Source organism: Gavialis gangeticus, unplaced genomic scaffold, assembly GCF_001723915.1.
Source record: "Gavialis gangeticus isolate Ggan-Ray unplaced genomic scaffold, GavGan_comp1, whole genome shotgun sequence".
Lineage (NCBI taxonomy): Eukaryota > Metazoa > Chordata > Crocodylia > Gavialidae > Gavialis > Gavialis gangeticus.
The window spans coordinates 2,473,271-2,487,700 of NW_017729033.1; positions in this window are offsets into that span (position 1 = coordinate 2,473,271).

Genomic DNA, 14,430 nt, shown 5'->3' on the forward strand with positions numbered 1-14,430 from the left:
GAAGGTTTTTCTATTTTGGGTGAGGTCTCTTGTGGGTCTTGTGAGACTTACTAAGGGTGCAAGCCTTGATACAACCTGTAGCAATAGCTGTTATAATATAGAGACGCTCCCTAAGATGACTACAGATAGGAAATTGGGAGATGGCCCCTGAGCCAGGGCAGTCAGTGTGAGACAAAGGGTCTGAAGAGGCTTGCCCACTGCTCCATAAATAAGACTTGTTTTTTCGTTCTTCTCATTCATGGATACCTGTGTTTACTGAACCCAGCGATCGCTGCACAACACAACCCATCCCTGGAGAGGGAGGTGTGGGGATTATTCTGAGTAGGCCGAGAGGAGAGGCTAGGAGGGTGGTACTGGTCGGGTGGGTGCCCCCATTTGCAGTATATTGCATCTGCCTGATCCATGGATCTCGTAGGGCCTTGCAGGACCGAGTCATGATAGAGGACTTGGAGCAAGCTGGGGAAAGCGGATGATGCTGACGGACTGATGGTAGCAGTAGATTGGAGGAACCAGCTAGCAGCTGCTCGGCCTGGTTTAGCGCACCGCGATCTTGGCTGTAACGTACCCAAGACATCTCAGCGATGAGGACTGCAGAGAGAGGCACCAGAGTCCTAGCCTGGCAGAAGTGAGGTCTGACTCTCAGCGGATAGCAACAGAGGTGTGGCAGGAAAGATCAGGGAGATCCCCAGGACAGACCGCATGAGAAAGCAGACTAGGACTGAACACCAGACCAGTTATACCCACCTACAACCTACCCCTACCTCCTTCAGCCATGCTCCAAGGCCACTCCATGCTCTTCTCCAGCAGCTGCTCTGTTGGGGACCGAGGGTTGGGTGCATTCAAACAGGTCCTGGCTGGAAAAGGTTGGCATAGCCGTGCAGACAAGCCCTGAAGGAGCTTGGCTTGGAGAACTGAGCAAAGCAAAGAGCTCTGTCAGACAAAGTGTTTGCACAGGATCCAATGGGCCTAAATTGGCCATGAGCAACCCTAAGCTGGACACCAGCAGGGAGCTTCTAACCACGGGGGCAGCGAGGCTGTAGCCTAGGAGCGAGGGGAGCTAGCTGTAGGCATGGATTATGAAAGGGATGCCATCATAGCAAGCAACTGGGCTCAAAGACCCAGGAGGGCCTTTCCTGCCCTTTGGTTTTTCTACAGAGGCCATCCCACCCTCTCCTTTCTGCTACGTGACCCCATTTTAAAGTGCTATTTAAATTGAGGGAACGAGGCCTGTCAAACCCAGGGGCTACTGCCACTTTGCTTCCCACTCCTCCATCTATCCAAGGGCACCACGGCCCGCACAGACAAGGCCTCCGCTGTTCATAAGCTCTGCACAGCCCAGCTGGAGGGCTATGAATCAGGGGCTGGGCTGGGTGCAGGTGGAGGGGGCACAAAACAAATGGGTGGGGGTATGGGCTGAAGGGGCCTTGCTGAAGCCTAGATCCCCCAGGTACGTAGATGCCTTGCTCCAGACCTTTGCCTTGCAGAGGATGCTTCGTAACACAGGTCTGGGACCAGCCGAGGACCTGATGCTATGGTAGGGGTTGTTATTTGAGGTGTCTTCCTCTCCCTCAATGACACTTGCCAACTTAAAACCTAACCCCTTCCTCCACCCATCTCTAATTGGCAGGTGTGTTACCAGTCCTGCTGCTACACCCAGTCCCGTGGGAAATGGGCCCATTAGAGACCTCGGCTAAGAAGTTGTAGCTCTGGAAGTACCTGGTTCATTGTCCAGGGCCCAGAGCAAGACGGCAGCCAACACGCTTTGAAGGTAAAGCTTCTGCGCTCTGCCCTGGAGGTGTCTGAGCTCCTGCAAAGGGCAAAGGCATGGATCCCCATGCAGTGCAAATGACTTTTGCAGTGGTTTGTGGGCTGAGAGCTGCCGTATAAATTAGCCAATGTTGCGGGGCCATCGCCAGATTAAAAAAAACCTAGCAGAGAAGAAAGCCGCGGATCAATGTCAAGAATCTTTATTCAACACCGAATCATAAAATAGCTCTTTTCCACACGCTTTTATTCTTAAATACACGTTGTTTACATTCGGCAAAGTTTTCAAAGCAACAACATCAAAGTGCATCTACAGGTGATAGTACTGACCAAAGTGCTAAAAATGAAGGTGTCCGGCAGTGCCGAGACCAGGGCCGGGCGAACAGAAAGACGGTATGTTCTCAGCAGGCCGAAACGCGCATCTCCCGTGCCCCGACTCGGAGCTGGAGGAAGAAAACCCAAGACCTCCTGGACGTGTGCTCTGGGTGGGTTTCTCTTCGGACCCCTCCTTGCCTTCCTGAAGCTCTTCTCTCCGACCCCGTGGCTCTCCAGCCTGGACCTTCCTAACAGAGGTCCTGTCATGGACCTAACCCTGTACTCCAAACCCTGCTCGTTCTCCAAAACGCTTCGCATGAACACAGGGACCAGACCCGGGGCTCAGTGAGTCCCGTGTCCCGTCCCCAACCACGTCCAGGAGCGGCTGCTGCAGAGGAAGAGGCAGATATGGGCAGACCTGCCCACAAGAAAGTCCCTCCCTGTCCCCTGAAGACGTCTGCAAAGCATGAAAGGACGCCAGCTGGGGAACCGCACAGCAGTGGTTCCTGAACCGATTCGCTCGAGTCCCTCTCTTCCCTCCCCCACCCATGTGCTTGCCGATTTTTGTCTTTTCGGGGGGATCCGTTTCAAGACACGAGGAAGGGACATTTGGTTCTCCAAACACTGGCACATCTCCGCTAAAGACTAAAATATACATATATTTATATAGTTAAAAAAATAGCTTAAAAGTCGAACTTCTACCATTTGGGGAGGGGGCACGGGAACATACAGGACATCGTTTAAATCATTTACAAGGATTGATTGATTGAGGAAACACTGGAAGGAATTAAGTGCTTCAGAGAAATGATTATAGTATATATATCCATTTATGGGGGAAGCTGTCCTCTCACAGCAGCACCCCCCCATTCTCAGATACGGCATCACTTTTAGGTTAGGGCTGGGTAAACCATTTGCTGATGGACATACCAGTGCCTCTGTCCAACTGGACGTGGATGTTAAAACTCCCATGCTACTAAGTGCTTGGTTTCTGGATTGGGTCAAACAGCTCTGTCCATTTTCCAGTCAAACTGGCTTGGCTGAACAGTGGTTCCCAACTTGTCAGATATGGGGCAGGGGCATGAGGCCCAAACCCTCAGCGTCTGCTGCGAAACGGTCTTCGCTTGAGTCTGGGTCTCGGTCAAAACCTTGGCCATGACCTCTCCTCAGCTGATGATCCCACGAGGTCCCTTCCAGCCCTCATGTCTAAAGTCTATCATAGCTCTAGGAAACGCTGGATCCAGATGTGAACCTTGCAGACCTTAGCCTTATAACAGGTCACACCAAACCTCAGGACCCAAATACTCCTGAAACTCCGAGGAAACCTAGACTTGGGTTCCCAGCGTCCAGCCTGTGCCCCCTTTATCTTATCCCAATGCCTGTCTTTTCAGTCTTTTGCAGTGTTTTCCTCCTGGGCCAATGCCTTTGCAGCATTTCCAAGAGGACTGGCACAAACATGGTGGGAACTGAGGATTGTGGGGCTTGTTCAAGATGATTAAAGGGTGGGAAGGAGCTCAGGCAGCTTCAGCCCTCCCTGCTGCAAATGGTTCACCCAGCCCTAGGCCCGGGCCACATCTGTAGTCATTGCTGTCTGGGTCAGAGCCTGGGGGGCGACACAGGTGGCTGGGCTGGGGTTCGTGAAGGCTTTTTCCCTCTTCCTCAGCTGAGGGACCATTCCCACATCCCAACCCCCCAGCAAAAACCAAAGGGCGCTGTCTGTGCAGCACAAGTTCAAGATTTCCCTTTCAGGCTAGGGACAGACATTACACATAAACCAATTTAAATGATCAGAAACTGGTTTAAACCTGTAACAGAACAGAAGTTCAGTGCACCTAAACCAGTTTAAAAAAAGGCTGAAACCGCTTTAAGATAAACCTGGTTGAATGGAGTATCAGACTTAACTGATTTGGGTCCAACCAGTTTATGCCATGTCTGTCCCAGACCCCTTTCACCTCCTGGCCGCTGCATTTCAGGAACATTTTGATTCAGCTCGGCGCGGCTGTAACAGAATAGCTCTCAGACTGACCCGGGACAGCAATGAGGGCTGGGTGAATCACTGGTATTTTCAGTTCACTATCTCAATTAGAAAAAAAAAAAAAAATCTAAAAAGCATTCATTTGGAGTTAACCTGAAACCAGCTCTTCCTGGTTTCCTCACCCAAGTCAAACTGAAATTATTTGGAGTTGACTAAGACACTGCATTCGATCTGAAATGACATTTCAAATTAAACAGAGGAAAATGTAAATACAACCCTCCTCCCCAAAACCCCCCATTTCATTCTGAAAAGGCGAACACTGCGCTCTCTCCCCCACCCCATGTTGGTTTTTGGCTACTAGGATTCAAAAGATTTGGCACATATTGGTAGTGAGGTTTGGTCAACCCAAATCTGCTTTTTCTCTCAACTAAAAATGCTCTGCCCAGTGGTAGCAGCCTGCCTGCTGCTCCGGGTTTGCCGGGGTTTCCTGCCCTCTGCAACAACAGCTTCAACCTGGCAGAGTCAGCACAATGCCCACCTACTTTCACCAACCGGGACAGTGGTTTTTGCAGCTAAAGCAGTTCATAGATGTATCTGCAGAAACCCAGCTCTGGGACACGTTGCAGCTAAGCCCTCTATACTGCTTCATCTGAATTAGAGATGTGGAGAGAGTGGGGCTAGACCCAGAGCAGAGATGGGGTGGATTAGGCCTGCTCCAGCTTTGGGCTCTGTCTGCCCCGTGCCAGCTTTGCTGATGCAGGCATATCTTGCGTGGTTCCCTCCAGGCAAGGCAAAGAGGCTGGGCATCACGAAGCCAACCTTATGTCTCCCACCCACCTGCATTTCCCTGCAAGGTTGCCCCTGATTGTGCAGCACACCTGAGCCACATCTGCTGCCCCTTGCCAGGCTGAAATGGGCTTGCGTCTTTTTAATACCTTGCTGACACTCCTCACAACTCCCAGACCCTGCAGGCAGCTGAAAGCAGGCCGCTGCCCCATGTTCTCCACCAACCCATCAGAAATCCCCCCTGGGGATCACTGTGCTTGATGTACGTGCCTTTGCAAGATGCCTGGCTAGGCAGAGCAGCCTTAGAGAAGGGGATGCACTGTGCTTAGAGGTGGCTCAGCAACCTGCCGCCTTATACCATCGCGGCGGCGTCTCTTCAAAGAAGGGAATGAAAGCTGAGCAGCCTTTGCAAAAGTATATACGAACCCAAGCTTTCTTCATGAAGCCCCAGCACAGGAGATGCCTGCCTGTTTCAGGGATGATCCCGTCTGCGGTACCCAGGCTGGTGCACAGAGGAGGTCCCCAAGATCCCTTCGCCTGGTGGCGATGGTGAGACCCGGGTGACCCTTTTAAGGGGGAATCATACAAAAGCAGGTGGGTTCATCAGGACCTTGCCTCACACTGACCCAGCATTTTATTCAAATGGGAAACTGGGGACAAAGCGGACATAAAAAATGAGTTCAAGAGATTGTTTTTTGTGGGGATCTCAACCGGATGATTGTTCAAATGGATTAGCTCCTCTCAGGCTCATTGTGTAAACAGATCGCACACCACCTTGCAGAGATTAATGAGCGATAAATAAATAAATACATACATACATAAATACTGCAATGTACCCCTGTATAAATTAAAAAAAACAAACCCCATGCTGCACCATCCAGGGTGCTTTGTCCATGTCATGTCTATGTTGGCTTGAAAAATCAAATAAAGCAATTTAAAAAAAAGTCTTATAAAATCTTTTATAAACTTTGATCAAACCTATCAAGAAACCTCTTTATAAATTTCCTTTTTTGCACCGCTTCCATGGGATTCAAACAATCTATTTACAAACAGGCCGGGCTTATATGGCAGAAAGTGCCTGAGATCATGGTTTGCGAGAAAGTTTTGAGGCTCTTCTGCTTGGTTTGTCTCCTTAGGGTTAAAAAAACCCAACCAGACCCAGCTCAGTCTATCACCATATGGTTCACATACCCCAGCACCATGCTGCCAAATTTCAATGGCGAATGTGGTGCAAAGGGGCAGGGAACTTGGAATTCACAGCAAAAAATTATACGACAGATCCCGTTATACCTCATACAGCTCCTACCCTGCACTGGGGATAAATAGGCAGGTGGCTTTATGGAACCAGACTGCTGAAATAAAAACCTTCACACCAAATACTGGTACATGTTTCCACCCCTGCCCATCAAAGCCAAGCAGGCACACAAGGTGTAGGCAGGCAGAGGGTCTCACCGGCTATTCTCTCGTGAAGGTTTGCACTTGCGTCAGAAAGACCCAGGCAGTGGAGAGAGAAGGCAAAGAGAAGTACTGGGATTTTAGCCCCGAGACAAAGTCTTTGGGCCGAGTGCTGGCTAGAAAGGGCCTGGACACAGAGCTAAGTGAGTGTGCGATGCGGGAAATGGGACTTTGTGCTTTGTAAGTGAACAGGGGTGCATCCGCGCTGCCTGGCTCTGGCATCAACTGGAACAAAGTCCCCAGCTTTGGACAACTGCTTGGGTCAAATAAACACTACGAGAGATTTGCATCCAAACCAACTGAACAGGCATCCTGCTCAGCTTCTTCTAACCCTGTCTTAACTCTGCCGTGTTAGCACAATGCAGAGGCCCTGTAAACTCATTGCAACAGATGCGACCTCTACCCTGGGGTTGGCAGGACTCTATACAGCAGAGAAACTCAAGCAAAGGAGGCCCTGAATCATAAACTCATAGACCAGGCAGGTTGGCAGGGAGCTCAGCAGGTCACACCTAGTCCAAGCAGGACCACCCCAACTACATCCTCCCAGACAAGGCTTTGTCTAGCCGGGTCTCAAGGGAAACCCAAGGGAGAAAGTGAGGGGGAGCTTGTCCGTCAACAAGGGAGTTTGGACACTAAACACAGGGCGTGGGTAGGATCTCACACCACTCCTACAGAGGATCCTTGTTGGAGCAGAAACCTGAACACAGCCGCGTGGGGTGACGCCAGCCATGAACGGGGCAGGAAAGGAGCTGTGCCCAGTTTTACCATCCAAGCCAAAGGGCAGGCGGCAAGCAGGTGGGCCACCCAGACAGTCAAAGCCGAGGCAGGTCGAAGCAACGGGGGAGCCTTGTTGCAACCAAAGCAAGACCCGGGTGGTTCGCAACCTGCTCGGACCGCGGCAGGTGGCCAGCGCAGAAAGAGGCATCTGGCCGGTTGTTCCCTGCTCAGCGGGAGCACCTCCGCAGTCCCGTGCAACTCATTCCACCCCGCGCAGAGATGGAAGAGGGGAAGTCTCTAGTGTTTAACCTCTGTCAGCTACGTGCCCGCCTAGCCCAACTCCTTTGCCAACAGCCAGCCCATCCTTGGAGAGGAAGGAGTTGCACATGCGAGCTTGTGATAAAGGCTTTGTTAGCAACCTGGATGCTGCTTGATTGCCGTCTGGGGGACAAGAAGCAGAATCCGATCACCCCAAAGATGCGGGACAGGGACCAGCCTTAATAACCTCAAGGATCGGTCCTTGCTCTGCCATTCTGCTGCCCCCATCACACCATGATGGGAGGCAAGTTTGCAAGCCATAACCTGCTCATACCCGGAGCCTGCAAACTCTTCTCTCCTTGAGGCCTCTTGTGTTTCCAGGGTCTGACAAAACGTTACAGACCTTGGGCCAAACCTGGACCTGGGGCAATCTAACCAACTTCAGTGGAGTTGGCGATATCCTGCCTGAATTTGCCCTGCTAGGGTCCAATTCAGACCCAGAAGGCAGCGCCCCTTGGTCAAGCAAAAGAAGTCGTCCGACCGTCGCAGGAAAACGCGGGGTTGATGCCTTCTCCCACTCCACCCAGAGCCTTTCCCCTGAAGCAGAACAATTTGGTGTCCAGGCTACACTAAAAGGTGTGCTCTCACTGGCACCTAATACATCAAAAACGTTTCAGTAGCAGATTCTGCTTATATTTAGCACGTGGCCTTGGACGAAAAACCCCAGCTGTCAGGCCCAGCCTCAAAAAACACCCACCCCGGGAAAACAAATTCATGGGGCAGGGGTGGGTCTGACCCAGCTGCCGGGCGACGGTTAGCTGCAAACTCCTCTCTCCATGGCAAGAGCATTATTGTAGATTTTCGGAAAGCAAAGACCAAGGAAAGCAGAAGCAAATAGAAGAACCCAGAGAGATGGTCTGCAGACAAAACCTCTCCGGTCTCAGAGGTCGAGCAGCTGTTATTGTGTGTGTGTAAGCTGATGTCTATCCAAAACCCTCTGCTTCCAGCTTTGGAAGGATCTCTGCAATCAAACCCAGGTGCATGTCAGGCAAAGGCACCCACCCACTACAACGACCCCCATGGGATATCACAAAGGGCTCGCTCTCTTCTTAAGGGCTGGTGTTTTGATGGTGGCTTCCAGTGCACCCGGTGCAGCTGTATCCTCCCTTGCACTATGGCAGCTCTGTCACGAGTAGGATGTTTAGGGAGAAACCCGGCAGCAGTCACCACAGTCCACATAGTTCCTCCCAGGGCAATGCCAGCCTAAGGCCTTGCTTCTCAGCCCATGGAAATCAAGGCCAGTCCTCCCACTGACCGCACTGGGCATTAGCCACGGCCCTTGTTGGTCAGTAGGAAAGGTCACTACAGTCCAGTGCGTGGACTGTTTGGTATGCCGCTGTCCCAGCCCATCCCTACAGACACCTCACAGGCCCTCCAGGAAAGAGGTTGTGGCCCAGGGTGGGGTGATCTGGATGAAGAGCACCCTGTGATGGCCTATGCACTGTCTAAGCTCTGGGCAGGACCTTGCTTGCTAAAGCTTATCATTTGGCACTCTGCAGAGATGCTGCCTTCACCTGAAAAGGATAAATGAAAAAATAAAAGAGTCTCCATGGCTATGCCCTGCACCACTAAAACTTTATTCACTGTACTGCAATGCAGCAGCATCCAGCAAATGCGGCACTATCATGTTGGACACCAACACAGTACAGCACTGCATCCAGTGCACCCACAGTGCTAACAAGGTTGGGACCTCAACACAACCCAATTTCTTCCTAGTTTTGGCATGAACTTCATTTACTGGCCACAGGATTCACCTTCCTGCGTAACAGGCACTAACTTCTCTTTGAAACATATTCTAGGTCTCCAATAGCAAATACAAGCCACCAAATACAAGCCACGATTCAGCAAATGCAAGCCACCGGTATTTCTCCCAATGAATATGCGATTATACCCAGCATCCTTCTGGATAACCATTTTCCTTGCTGTCGTGCAGTTTTAATGAATGCTTTCCAGAATGGCACTAACGCGCTGAGCTTTTGATAACGGGGCCTCCACATGGGATGCATTTCTTGCTTAAGAGTGAAGTGAGCATCATGTCAAACCAGGCGCTAGTCTGTGATTCTGATACGAAGCCACATTAAAGGCAGGCTGGTGTACTAGGGTATACTCCATGCTGCCCATTACATGCCAGGCTGATACGATGCCACTACTCATCTCAGGCCTGTTGCTCTGCTCCACACAGGGAGAGGGCAGAAGAGACCGTGGCATGGTCCTCTCTGACCTCTACATGGCAGCAGGTGCAGAACGCCAGCCTATGTCTCTTATGCTGAGCTCAGTAATGTGTTTTTTTTTCCAGTTTTGCTTTTAAGACTTCGGGACATGGAGAAACCCATCACGTTTACTGGTGCTTTGTGCTCCCAGCTAATCACCCTCTCCGGGGAAAAAAAAACGTTCACCTTCGTTCGAACTGGGATTCGCCTGGATTTGATTCCCACCCGTTGGAGCTCATTATTATCCATCTCTGCTCCAGTAAAGAGTGCACCATGTGCACCTGACTTTCTGCACCCCCTGGGTTTGCAGACTGCGGTACGCTGTAAGCCTTCCATGCATGGGAAGATTATTTGCAGATCCAGAAGGATACAGGATTGCTTCCCTAGTCCATCAAGGCAATGAGGGGCTGCGCCCAGTGATCGTTCAGTACAGAGCTAGGCATGTGCGTGTCTCTGGTGAACGGCACTGCACGCAATGGGGAAGGCAGGGCCAGGGCCTGGCAGCACAGCTGGGAATTGTTGAACCTTTAGGAAAGGGAGATGGCTGCGGCTGTGCGAGCAGGCAAGGGGGGCAAGGGAGGGCTTCTAGCTGGAAGGGTGGGGTGGGAAGATTAGGGTTTGCATAGCACATAGCACTTACCATCTATTGGGCTCAAAGCAAAACTACCCCTATTTACACATAAGGGCACAGATAAGTGAAGTGACTTGCCTGAGGTGACACAGTGAGGCAATGGCAGGGCAAGGGTGCCTGGTACTCTCTCATGCCCAGCCCTGTATTTCCCAAGGGATCACGTTATTTCGCTAATCACACGGGCGAGCTGCTTGGACACACTACAGTGACCCTGGGGTCAACTGCCTTTACACTGGGGTAAGCAAGGAACAGACCTAAGCCGTGTCACCAGTGTAACCAACTTGGATCCAGTGTAAAGGGACGCCCAGGAAACATGGGGGGTAAAATTACACTGGTGTAAGTGTCGTGTGTCAGCTTTTATCCCCGGGGCAGCTGTTTGCTCTTGGCCAGGAGGCTGTGACGGACTCTCCTGCTTCCTGGTGTTGAAGTGGTTTAATGAGGTATAGGTTGCGTTGGTCTAAGGACACAGGCAGACAAGTTTCTTTGGGTAAATGTGATATCTTTTATTAGACAAACTCCAATAGTTGGAAAAATTCTTCTTTGCAAGCTTGCAAAGCATTTTCCCAACTATTGGAGTTGGTCTAATAAAAGATATCAGATCTTTGCAAAGAACCAGGTCTGCCGAAGTGGTTTAATGGCACCTATTGTGAGCAGCTCCTCCTCTGCCTGCCCCGGCCCCTGGGGGCATTCACATCAGCGTACAAACCCGGTGGGCCTGGCACTGCAGAGAGCTGCCCTTGCTCTCCCACCAGAACCCACAGCAGTTGGGTTAAAAAGGCCCAAAAGCAGCCACAGTCCTGACCCCCCTTTATTTGTGCAATGAAGCGCTTGCCCAATGAAGACCAGGCTTCCCTTGGCAGGAGGTGCCCTCTGCTTCCCTAGCATGGGCAGGATGAAGGCTCAGGAATGATTTGCTCTCCAGGGATTTAAAGCCACCGTGCATCTCGAGCATCTGCAACCCTCCCTCCCCACCGTCTCGCCCAGAAAGGCGGTCTATGGAAGAGATGCCACCGCTGCTCCTCCATCTCCATGCAGACAGCAGCTCCCACCGGAGCCCCATTTCCATGGCTGTTTCTGCTGACCCCGTGGTGCTGGGTGCCTGATTTCATGGCAGGGGCAGGTGCCCTCGCTCCCCACTTCTTGCATCTAGGCAGGGGGTTGGACTGGATGACTCTCCAGGCCCTTTCCAGCCCTGGGATTGCATGGGAACCAGGCTGCACTGACACATGCTTGGAGAACAAATGCTAGCACAGCTCAGAGCTTGTCACTCTCTTAAACCCAAGTGCAAGTTGCTGGGCCAGCAAACGGCTCAACAAAGCCTGCGTGAAAATCGGCAGGCAGGTGCTTATTGCTGCCTCATAGCGATAAGCTGCCTACCACCCCTCAATGGGGAGAAATCCCATATCTTCTTGGATATAACATGCACTCCCCCTCCCCAAAAACCAGCTGCTGGAAATTGCAGTGCACGTTATATGTGAGAAATAAGGGATGAGCAGTTTCTGCTGGGCAAACGTGACAGTCAAATCTGTACGTGACTCAGAAAGCAGAACGATGAGCGGGGAGCCTTGCTCCTGAGCTGCCGCTACTCAGTTATTACTACATAGTCTTTTTTCTCCCCTTCCAAAACAAGGTGTCTCTCTGATTTCAGGGCATGTTGTATGCAAAAAATACAGCAATCTGATCATTGCTTTGGCACGGCAGCAGTGTGCCATGCCCAAGAATATCCCTACAGTCAAATCCAGGTTCGCTATGGGAATACATAGGAGTCCATGCAACTATATATAGGGACAAGCATACCTATGCACCAGGGTGTACCTACTTAGCTTTAATCTTGCTAGCTGGGCTAACAGTATCAGTGCCGATATTACCAAGGATGTCAGAAGGGGTTGGCAGCCTGAATGCATGCCCAGCACCCCTGTCAGAGCTGGCACTGCTGGGCCCTCACTGCTGTTGGTACCTGAGCTAGTCAGGGGAAGGTCAGCCCAGCTAAGCCTGCCTGGGCTGAAATAACACCCTCGCTTGGCTGTGGAGACCAACTCTACCCCTGCTTGGGTCCCATTTCCAGGGGAAAAGGCATAAGCCTCTCCGGCCTGAAGAGCAGGGGCCTCGGACCTGTGGCAGGGAATAAAAAACATAGTTAACAAGGGCACAGATGAGCATCTCTGCCAATGCAGCACCTCTAGGAAGATGAGGAGTATGCTGTGACCTTCCTCCACCCCGCGGAGGTTGCCAAACCCAGGCATTGCCCGGTCCAGCCTGCCCAGCCCTCCACACTGAAGCCCATGCTGAATGCTTCAGCATGGGTAAGGACTTCCCAGACTTATCCAATGCTAGGCCACTGCAGATGCCATCCAGGTCCCATGGAAGAGGCTGATTTACTTCTCCATGCAGCTCTTTGCCAGTAAAATCCTCTAAGGGAGCAGCCACCCAATGCTCAGCATTGCAGACCATGGTATAGACAGTGCTGGGATATATTTAGCACGTAATCCTGTCCATCACATGAGCACGAGAGAAAATCAAAGGCAAAGAAAAACACATTCCTCAGCTAAGAGGATCCTCTAGTTAACCTTAGAGCTGTTTGGCACTTTCCTTGTCAGAAGCTGCTATTCTGCACAGACTTAAAATCATAGTATTAAACAATCACAGACAAGGAGGGCTGGAAGGGGCCTCGGGAGGTCACATCTAGTCCAACCCCCTGCTCCAAGCAGGACCAGCCCCAACAAATCATCCCAGCCAAGGCTTTGTCTTAAACACCTCCAAGGATGGAGACTGCACCACCTCTCCGGGTAGCCTGTTCCAGTGCTTCACCATCCTCCTCGGGAGAGAGTTTTCCCTAATATCCAACCTCAACTTCCCTTGCTGCAGCTTGAGCCTATTGCTCCTTGTCCTGCCATCTGCCCCCACTGGGAACAGCCCAGCTCCATCCTCTTTGCAGCCCCCCTGCAGGGAGGTGAAGCCTGCTATTCAATCCCCCTCGGTCTTCTCTTCTGCAGACTTCACCCCCTGAGGGTGTGTATAAGACTCTACAGGATGGGGCCAAACTCCAGCGTTAGTGCCCATGTGAGAATATTTTTGGCTGTTCCTGGGCACAACTAGCTGAGGCTGAAGAGAAGCCACGTTGCTTTCTTCCCTACACAAATCTGAAGCGTGAGGACTGATAACGCACAGGCACAGGCCCAAACTCAGCATTTGCTTCCAAATCGGGATCCCAACGTCAGCCGGGGCCCCTCCCTAACAGTGAAACTGCAGCGCCTTGCGTGGCAGCGCTCCCGTCCCCTCCGGACTCCATCTCAACCGCCTGCATCCTGCGGCAGTGAGTTCCCCACATTAACCAAACCAGTCATCTACCGAAGAGGTGCTGAATGGACCTCAACCATGCAGCCCAGCATCCAACAGAGAACCACGCTTACCGCACGGGAGCAGGGCTTGCCATCACCCAAGCTCAGCCTTCAACCTACCGGGAAGCTCGTGGCTCATAGCCTGAAGATGGGCTCGTTTTGCCCAGGAAAGCAAACATCTGAGGCAAGACTTGAGCCCCGAGCGTGGTGTGTTTCGTGGGTGGGGGACACAGCACACTGAATGAATGCCGGGCTACCACGAATGACCAAACCCCAGTAGGAGGAAGGGCGGTGTGTCACACATGCACACGAAATTGCACACCCACAGTTCCACGACCGCGATTCACAAGCAAACAGTTCTAGCAACAAGAGTCCGACCCTTCTCACAAATAAATAACATCTGAAAAGACTGTCCAGCTCCTTCGTTGTCCCTCCCATCCCCAACGAGTCCCCCCTGAACCAGGAAACAATCTCACCGAAGAAAATGCCTAACACACCTCTGATGTTGGATGAGCGGGTTTCCCCTGAAAATGACTTTAAATACTATGGCCGAAGGGTGGGGGAATAACTGTGCTAGCAGCAAACCGGGAACAGACATGTTCAGTCTTCAGACATTAAACTCCAATACAACAGTCCTTAAGCATAGTGTATAAACATGCGGAGTATATATATTTTTCTTTAAAATCTTTTTTTTTTCTGACTTCTTTATAGAAATAAATACTTACTTTGTTTCTTTTAAGGTCATTTCATAGTCTCTGTGCAGTGTCAAAAGGTGACCTCTCAGAGTACAGTATTTGTCACCAAGGGACTGTCTGGTTTTCAAAGGTAGCAAAAAGTGACATTTGGGGGGCTGTGCTGTTTTCTTCTTCCTTATATTGTAGCTTTTCTTTTTTTTTTTTTTTTTTTTTTTTTTTTTTTTGTTTG